This window comes from Bison bison, unplaced genomic scaffold (assembly GCF_000754665.1).
Source record: "Bison bison bison isolate TAMUID 2011002044 unplaced genomic scaffold, Bison_UMD1.0 scf7180017864473, whole genome shotgun sequence".
Taxonomy (NCBI): domain Eukaryota; kingdom Metazoa; phylum Chordata; class Mammalia; order Artiodactyla; family Bovidae; genus Bison; species Bison bison.
The window spans coordinates 12,918,515-12,928,674 of record NW_011495034.1 but is presented as its reverse complement, the minus strand read 5'-3'; positions in this window follow the sequence as shown (position 1 = coordinate 12,928,674).

Below are 10,160 nucleotides of genomic sequence, written 5' to 3'. Positions count from 1 at the left end.
AGGCTGAGCGCTGAAGAATTGATGCTTTTGAACTGTGGTGTTGGAGAAGAGTCTTGAGAGTCCCATGGACTGCAAGGAGATCCAGCCAGTCCATTCTGAAGGAGATCAGCCCTGGGATTTCTTTGGAAGGAATGATGCTAAAGCTGAAACTCCAGTACTTTGGCCACCTCATGCGAAGAGTTGACTCATTGGAAAAGACTCTGATGCTGGGAGGGATTGGGGGCAGGAGATGAAGGGGACGACAGAGGATGAGATGGCTGGATGGCATCACTGACTTGATGGATGTGAGTCTGAGTGAACTCCGGGAGTTGGTGATGGACAGGGAGGCCTGGCGTGCTGCGATTCATGGGGTCGCAAAGAGTCGGACACGACTGAGCGACTGATCTGATCTAGGTTAGTCATAACTTTTTTTTCAAGGAGCAAACGTCTTTTAATTTCATGGCTGCAGTCACCATCTGCAGTGATTTTGGAGCCCACAAAATAAAGTCTGTCACTGTTTCCAGTGTTTCTATTTGCCATGAAGTGATGGGACCAGATGCCAGATGCCATGATGCCAGGTGCCAGTTTTCTGAATACTGAGTTTTAAGCCAACTTATTCACTCTCCTCTTTCACTTTCATCAAGAGGCTCTTTAGTTCTTCTTCACTTTCTGCCATAAGGGTGATGTCATCTGCATATCTGAGGTTATTGATATTTCTCCTTGCAATCTTGATTCCAGCTTGTGCTTCATCCTGCCTGGCATTTTGTATGACATACTCTCTGCTGCCAAGTCGCTTCAGTCGTGTCTGACTCTGTGCGACCCCAGAGACGGCAGCCCACCAGGCTCCCCCATCCCTGGGATTCTCCAGGCAAGAACACTGGAGTGGGTTGCCATTTCCTTCTCCAGTGCATGAAAGGGAAAAGTGAAAGTGAAGTTGCTCAGTCATGTCCTACAGTGACCCCATGGACTGGAGCCCACAGGCTTCTCCATCCATGGGATTTTCCAGGAAAGAGTACTGGAGTGGGGTGCCATTGCCTTCTCCTTGTACTCTCTGCATAGAAGTTAAATAAGCAGGGTGACACTATACAGCCTTGACATACTCCTTTCCTGATTTGGAACCAGTTTGTTGTTCCATGTCCAGTTTTAACTGTTGTTTTTTGACCTGCATACAGATTTCTCAGGAGGCAGGTCAGGTGGTGTGGTATTCCCATCTCTTGAAGAATTTTCCACAGTTTGTTGTGATCCACACAGTCAAAGGTGTTGATGTAGTCAATAAAGTAGAAGTAGATGTTTTTCTGGAAATCTCTGCTTTTTCAATGATCCAGAGGATGTATGTACCCAAATGAAATAACTACTTTCTTTACAAGTCAGCCAGAAATTTGATGTTTTCCCATCAGTAATTGTGTAGTGAATGCTAAAAATTGGATGTTTGCCAGATTATCAGTCTGAAATCTTACGAGATGGTTAAACTGTCCAGCACAGTTTTATGTGGAACTGATGTCATTCCAGTAATAATAATGGCTTATCTTAACACTCTGATTGAGGCATATTACTAGCCCTATCTCTGAGCACTAGGATTGCCTATATTCTGGATGGTATCTGGTTTTGACAGAAAAAACCTGGTATGATGGATCTCCTTATCTTTTTTCTCTCTAAGGCAAAATACTGTTTCTAATATTCTCTGTAAGCTTTCACAAAACACTTTTTTAAGGAACCTAATATAGAGGATTTAATTTAATAGATGTTATTCAATGTTCAAAATAGTAAGTGACAATTGCCTTAAGAGTGTTCTTATCCAAATCTGTTTTAGTTCCTGGAAAATACTTAATATATTCCCACCTTCTCCCCTCCCCTCTCCCCACAACACATATCCTCCCAGGCTCCCTGACCTAGTGTTGGATCACTGTTATTCAGGCTTACAGTATTCATTTCTGCTTTAGGACTTATCAATCTCTTTCCCCCCCCTTTTTTAGAAATAACAAATGCCACTGAAAATAATACTATCTGAATAGTCAAAATATAGTACATGTATTATATGAAGAGGGCATGCTAAGTCATGTCCGACTCTTTGTGACTCTATGGACTGTAGCCTGCCAGGCTCCCATGTCCATGGGATTCTCCACGCAAGACTACTGGAGTGGGTTGCCATGGCTTCCTGCAGGGGATCTTCCTGACTCAGGGATGGAAAGTGTGTCTCTTAGGTTTCCTGCACTGGCAGGCAGGTTCTTCACCACTAACACCACCTGGGAAGCCCATATGAAGAGTAGTTCACAGTAATTATGCACTTGGAAATGTAATGGAATCCAAAATAAGATCCCTGTGTTACAGGCTATGTGTTTTTTAACGTAAAGGTTACTTTCCATTTACAGTCGTTACAAGATATTAGCTGTATTTCCTGAGGTATACAATACATCCTTGAGCCTATCTTACCACTCAGTCACTAAAAAAAGCATAGAATTTGGCCACTTGTGGAAACATGGGTGGATTTGGAGGGCATTATAGTGAAATAAACCAGAGAAAGATAAGTCCTGTAGGATATCACTTATATATAAAATCTAAAAAATACAACAAATCAGTGGATATAACAAAAAAGAAGCAGACTCATGGATACAGAGAACAAACTAGTGGTTATCAGTGGGGAGAGGAAGGGGCAATACAGGGATGGGGTGGGAGGCACAGACTTTTGAGTGGAAGATAGGCTATGTGTATTTTTACTTAAAATTAACACCAACAGATTATTTACAAAGATTACTTCCTTTGAATGGCATATAAGCTTATCAGCAATGTTTATAGATACTTATTTCTGATCAGCATTTATCCTCAGTCTTTACATGTGGCCAGTCTGACTGGTAAAAAAAAAAATGTACCTTATTGTTTTGATTTCCACTCTCGTATTAGTGAGGTTGAGCATGTTTTTTATATATTTGTTTGCCTTTGCATTTCCTCGTTTATTACCTGTTCATATATTTGACTCATTTTTTAACATTCAGTTCTTTGTTTTTTTCCTAAAAATCAATGTGTTGGGTTTCTTTGTATAGCAGAAATATTCTATTTTTTCAGCTATATTACTAATATTTTCTCCCAGACCATCATTTTTCTTTCAGCTTGGTTTATGGTATCTTTTACCTTACAGAAAATTTTAACCTTTAGATAGTCAAATTAGTCAATCTTTAATATATAAAGTGTACACATATATGTATTGATATATATACATATACATACACTAAGATATATTTTAGTGTGTTTACATGTAATATATTGTATGGTGATGGTGGTTTAGTCCTAAGTCATGTCCATCTCTTGTGACCCCATGGACGGTAGCCTGCCAGACTCCTCTGTCCATGGGATTTTCCAGGCACGAATACTGGAATGGGTTGCTGTTTCCTTCTCCAAATATATTGTATATATGCACATATATATAGTGTGTATATATACGATCTGATCTATTTCTATGTTATAGATATATTACTATGAAATATACTGACCTATATTTCAGTATTCTACATTACTTAGAAATTATCTATGGAACTCAAATGGATTCATCACTTAACCCTATTTAATATTATTTCCAACTGCTAAAGTTAACTAAGAGTCTTAGAAATTTTATTTAAAATGACACACTAAATATTGCCATAGTAAGTTCATCAGAATTTATATCCAGCTGACCCTTGAACAACATGGGTTTGAACTGTGTGGGTCTACTTTTATATAGATTTTTTTTGAACTGTGTGGGTCTACTTTTATGTGGATTTTTTTCAACAAATATATACAGTACTACACGATTGGTAGTTGGTTCAATCCACAGATGTGGAACTATGGAAATGGAAGGCCAACTATGGAACTTGAGCACTGTCAAATTTTGGTTTCCATGGTAGGTTCTGGAACCAATCCCCCATGGATAGTGAGAGATGACTAGAGTTCTAAATTGTTGAACATACAAGTTTACATTTTTCCTGATTTCCACATTATGTGGTGGTAAACTTATCTAATCAATAACATCATATGAAAAGTTCAGGAAGTTCAGATTAACTAGACTCTTTATGAGAAGACAAATCCAGGGAATAAATTTACAGATTAAAAAAAAAAAAATTCCAAACTGTCAAACAAGGATAATTTCCCCAAGGATTTTGGATTCCTGTATAAAAATGATTATGATTTAGCAGTTTCTGTGAGAAAGTGATTTTTTTTCCCTTCAAAAGCTAGTACATAGTTCACTTTCTTTATGTTCTGGAAATTCTAGTAATATTAGATTTATGTAAGTACTTCTTAGCCTCTGTAAACCAATCAGAATAAAGCTCCTTTTACTGAAGAGAGTTTATAATTTAACTCAGGTGTTGGCCAACCTTTCATGTAAATGACCAGACAGTATAAATTTTAGATGTTGTGGTCCATATGCTCTCTGTTGCAACTACTCAACTCTGCCAGAGACGACTCATAAACGAGTGGACATGGCTACCTTCCAATAAAACAACCACAAAACACACGGTGGTAGACTTCCAGTTCACAGTTCAGCATACAAGGATGTGGAAGTTGTAACAGCAAGTGACAAGCTAAACAAACTGAACAAATCAACAGCTCTTCTTAGAGCCACAAGAACAGTGAGGTCACAGGGCAAACTGCTGCCCCCAAATTGAAGAGACAGACAGCAGAAAACAGGGAATTACAATTTATTGGAGCCGACGCCTCCGCAGGAGCCAGGGCTTTGGTAGGAACACCTGACCTGTGACTGATGAATTGCTGGAGGCTCAGAGTGGACAAGTCTAAGAATTAAAAACTCTGGGGGGGAAGTCCAGATATGCGGAGGCCCCTCTTTTTGTGAGTTTTACCTTCAGGAACTCTACCAGGATCACAACTGAATACTAGAGGAAGAGTCCCTCTTAATTCTGGCAAGAGGAGGGGGAAAAGACGATTTTGAAATGTGCCAGAAATTCTACTCCTAACAAGACCTGCTCTCAACAGGCTATTTTGCCAGAGCCTAAACTGTTGGGGTTTTATCAGAACCTAACTGACCTGGGGGAAGAGAAATACTCAACTCCAGCCCACTCCAGCCTTTCACATGGGGGAAGGGAAATACAGTTGGCCCTCTGTATTTACCAATCCCACATCCATGAATTTAACCAACTGCAGATTGAAAAAAAAATTTTTTTTAATTCAGAAAATTCCAGAAGCAAAACTTGATCCTTTGCTGCACTCCAGCAACTATTTACATGGCATTTAAATTGTATTCACAACTATTTACATAACACAATATGCTACTGGAGATCAGTGGAGAAATAACTCCAGAAAGAATGAAGGGATGGAGCCAAAGCAAAAACAATACCCAGTTGTGGATGTGACTGGTGATAGAAGCAAGGTCCGATGCTGTAAGGAGCAATATTGCATAGGAACCTGGAATGTTAGGTCCATGAATCAAGGCAAATTGGAAGTGGTCAAACAGGAGATGACAAGAGTGAACATTGACATTCTAGGAATCAGGGAACTAAAATGGACTGGAATGGGTGAAGTTACTCAGATGACCATTATATCTACTACTGTGGGCAGGAATCCCTTAGAAGAAATGGAGTAGCCATCATAGTCAACAAAAGAGTCTGAAATGCAGTACTTGAATGCAATCTCAAAAACAACAAAATGATTCGTTTCCAAGGCAAATCATTCAAAATCACAGTAATCCAAGTCTATGCCCCAACCAATAACGCTGAAGAAGCTGAAGTTGAATTGTTCTATGAAGACCTACAAGACCTTTTAGAACTAACACCCCAAAAAGATGTCCTTTTCATTATAGGGGACTGGAATGCAAAAGTAGGAAGTCAAGAAACACCTGGAGTAACAGGCAAATTTGGCCTTGGGGTATGGAATGAAGCAGGGCAAAGAGAATGCACTGATCATAGCAAACACCCTCTTCCAACAACACAAGAGAAGACTCTACATATGGACATCACCAGATAGTCAACACCAAAATCAGATTGATTATATTCTTTGCAGCCAAAGATGGAGAATCTCTATACAGTTAGCAAAAAAGGACCAGGAGCTGACTGTGGCTCAGACCATGAACTCCTTATTGCCAAATTCAGACATAAATTGAAGAAAGTAGGGAAAACCACTAGACCATTCAAGTATGACCTAAATAAAATCCCTTCTGATTATACAGTGGAAGTGAGAAATAGATTTAAGGGACTATATCTGATAGGGTGCCTGATGAACTATGGACGGAGGTTCGTGACATTGTACAGGAGACAAGGATCAAGACCATCCCCATGGAAAAGAAATGCAAAAAAGCAAAATGGCTGTCTGGGGAGGCCTTACAAATAGCTGTGAAAAGAAGAAACATAAAAAGCAAAGGACAAAAGGAAAGATATAAGCATCTGAATGCAGAGTTCCAAAGAATAGCAAAGAGAGATAAGAAAGCCTTCCTCAGCAATCAGTGCAAAGAAATAGAGGAAAACAACAGAATGGGAAAGACTAGAGATCTCTTCAAGAAAATTAGAGATACCAAGTGAACATTTCATGCAAAGATGGACTCAATAAAGGACAGCAATGGTATGGACCTAACAGAAGCAGAAGATATTAAGAAGAGATGGCAAGAATACACAGAAGAACTGTACAAAAAAGATCTTCACAACCCAGATAATCACAATGGTGTAATCAGTGACCTAGAGCCAGACACCCTGGAATGTGAAGTCAAGTGGGCCTTAGAAAGCATCACTACGAACAAAACTAGTGGAGGTGATGGAATTCCAGTTGAGCTATTCCAAATCCTGAAAGATGATGCTGTGAAAGTGCTGCACTCAATATGTCAGCAAGTTTGGAAAACTCAGCAGTGGCCACAGGACTGGAAAAGGTCAGTTTTCATTCCAATCCCAAAGAAAGGCAATGCCAAAGAATGCTCAAACTACCGCACAATTGCACTCATCTCACATGCTAGTAAAGTAATGCTCAAAATTCTCCAAGCCAGGCTTCAGCAATGCGTGAACCATGAACTTCCAGTTGTTCAAGCTGGTTTTAGAAAAGGCAGAGGAACCAGAGATCAAATTGCCAACATCCGCTGGATCATGGAAAAAGCAAAAAAGCTCCAGAAAGACATCTATTTCTGCTTTACTGACTATGCCGAAGCCTTTGACTGTGTGGATCACAATAAACTGTGGAAAATTCTTCAAGAGATATGAATACCAGACCACCTGACCTGCCTCTTGAGAAACCTGTATGCAGGTCAGAAAGCAATAGTTAGAACTGGACATGGAACAACAGACTGGTTGCAAATAGGAAAAGGAATATGTCAAGGCTGCATACTGTTACCCTGCTTATTTAACTTATATGCAGAGTACATCATGAGAAACGCTGGACTGGAAGAAGCACAAGCTGGATTCAAGATTGCCAGGAGAAATATCAATAACCTTAGATATGCAGATGACACCACCGTTATGGCAGAAAGTGAAGAGGACTTAAAAAGCCTCTTGATGAAAGTGAAAGAGGAGAGTGAAAAAGTTGGCTTAAAGCTCAACATTCAGAAAACAAAGATCAAGGCATCTGGCCCCATCACTTCATGGGAAATAGATGGGGAAACAGTGGAAACAGTGTCAGACTTTATTTTTCTGGGCTCCCAAATCACTGCAGATGGTGATTGCAGCCATGAAATTAAAAGACGCTTACCCCTTGGAAGGAAAGTTATGACCAAGCTAGATAGCATACTCAAAAGCAGAGACATTACTTTGCCAACAAAGGTCTATCTAGTCAAGGCTATGGTTTTTCCAGTGGTCATGTATGGATGTGAGAGTTGGACTGTGAAGAAAGCTGAGCGCCAAAAAATTAATGCTTTTGAACTGTGGTGTTGGAGAAGACTCTTGAGAGTCCCATGGACTGCAAGGAGATCCAACCAGTCCATCCTAAAGGAGATCAGTCCTGGCTGTTCTTTGGAAGGACTGAAGCCTTCTGAAGGACTGAAGCCTGGCTGTTCTTTGGGAGGACTGATGCTGAAGCCGAAACTCCAATACTTTGGCCACCTCATGCGAAAAGTTGACTCATTGGAAAAGACTTCGAGGCTGGGAGGGATTGGGGGCAGGAGGAGAAGGGGACGACAGAGGATGAGATGGCTGGATGGCATCACCAACTCAATGGACATGAGTTTGGGTAAACTCCGAAAGTTGGTGATGGACAGGGAGGCCTGGCATAATGTGATTCATGGGGTTGCAAAGAGTTGGACATGACTGAGTGACTCTACTGAACTGAACTTTGTATTAGGTAGTAGAAATAATCTAGACATGAGAAAGTGTAAGGGAGAATTGCTTAGGTTATACCATGCCATTCCATATAAGGGATTGAGCATCTGAGGATTTTGGTATCTATCGGTGGTCTTGGAACCAAACTCCCGTGGATATTGAGGGATGACTTACCCAACTCTTGCCCACTCTAGTACTCCCAAAATGAAATACTCAGGCATAAATCTAACAAAGTACATATGAGATCTCTATGAGAGAAACTACAAAACACTGTTGAAAGAAATAGAGGAACTAAATAAATGGGGAAATATATTCCATGTCCATGTATTGTTGTTGGTGTTCAGTCACTCAATCATGTCCAACTCTTTGTGACCCCATGGACTGCAACGCACCAGGCTTCCCCGTCTTCCACTATCTCCTCGAGCTTGCTCAAAGTCATCCATTGAGTCCGTGATGCCATTCGACATCTTGTCCTCTGTCATCTCCTTCTCCTGCTGCCTTCAATCTTTCCCAACATCAGGGTCTTTTCCAATGAGTCAGCTCTTCGCACCAGGTGGCCAAAGTATCAGCTTCAGCATCAGTCCTTCCAATGAATATTCAGGACTGATCTCCTTTAGGATGGACTAGTTGGATCTCCTTGCAGTCCAAGAGACTCTCAAGAGTCTTCTCCAACACCACAGTTCAAAAGCATCAGTTCTTTAGTGCTCAGCCCTCCTTATGGTCCAAGTCTCACATCCATACATGACTATTGGAAAAACCATAGCTTTGACTCTACAAACCTTTGTTGGCAAAGTAATATCTCTGATTTTTGTACAGCAAGACTCAATATTGTTAAGATGTTCTTCATAACTTGATCTATAGATTCAGTGCAATCCCAGTAAAAATCCCTGGAAGTCAATTTTTTGATATAAAAATATATCCAAATATGAATATCCAAACAGTGAACCTTGTTTATGCCAATGACTTTTTAGATAGTGAACAACACTATGATCCAACCATGAAAGAAATAATTGTCATATAAACACAATGGAATACTACCCAGCCATAAAAAGAATAAAATAATGCCATTTGCAGCAACACAGATGGACCTAGATATTTTCTTTTTTTTAAAGAGATTTTCATACTAAATAAATAAGTCAGAAAGAGAAAGACAAATACCATATAATCACTTATATGTGGAATCTAAAATAGGACACAAATGAACTAATTTATGAAACAGAAATGGACTCACAGATACGGAAAACAAACTTATGCTCACTAAAGGGGAAGCAGGGTTGAGGAAGAATAAATTAGGAGCTTGGGATTAGCAGATGCAAACTACTATATATAAAATAAATAAGCAGCAAGGTCCTACTGTAATAGCACAGGGAACCATATTCATCCTACAATAAACCAAAAGAAGAATATGAAACAGAATATATATGTGTCTAACTGAATCACATTGCTGTACTTCAGATACTGACACAACATTATTAATCCACTATACTCCAAAAAGAGAAAAAGAATGTGGAGCAACAGCAACTCTCAATCTTAAATGATGGGAATGCAGTATGGTACAGCCACTTTGAAAGCTAGAGATACTCTAACCACATGATATAGAAATTGGGAAAGGAATACGTCAACATTGTATATTGTCACCCTGCTTATTTAACATATATGCAGAGTACATCATGTGAAATGCTGGGCTGCATGAAGCACAAGCTGGAATCAAGATTGCTGGGAGAAATATCAAGAACCTCAGGTATGTAGATGACACCACCCTTATGGCAGAAAGTGAAGAACTAAAGAGCCTCTTGATGAAAGTGAAAGAGGAAAGTTGGTTTAAAACTCAACATTCAGAAAACTAAGATCACAGCATCTGGTCCCATCACTTTATGGCAAATAGATGGGGAAACGATGGAAACAGTGACAGGTTTTATTTTCTTGGGCTCCAAAATCACTGCAGATGGTGACTGCAGCCATGAAATT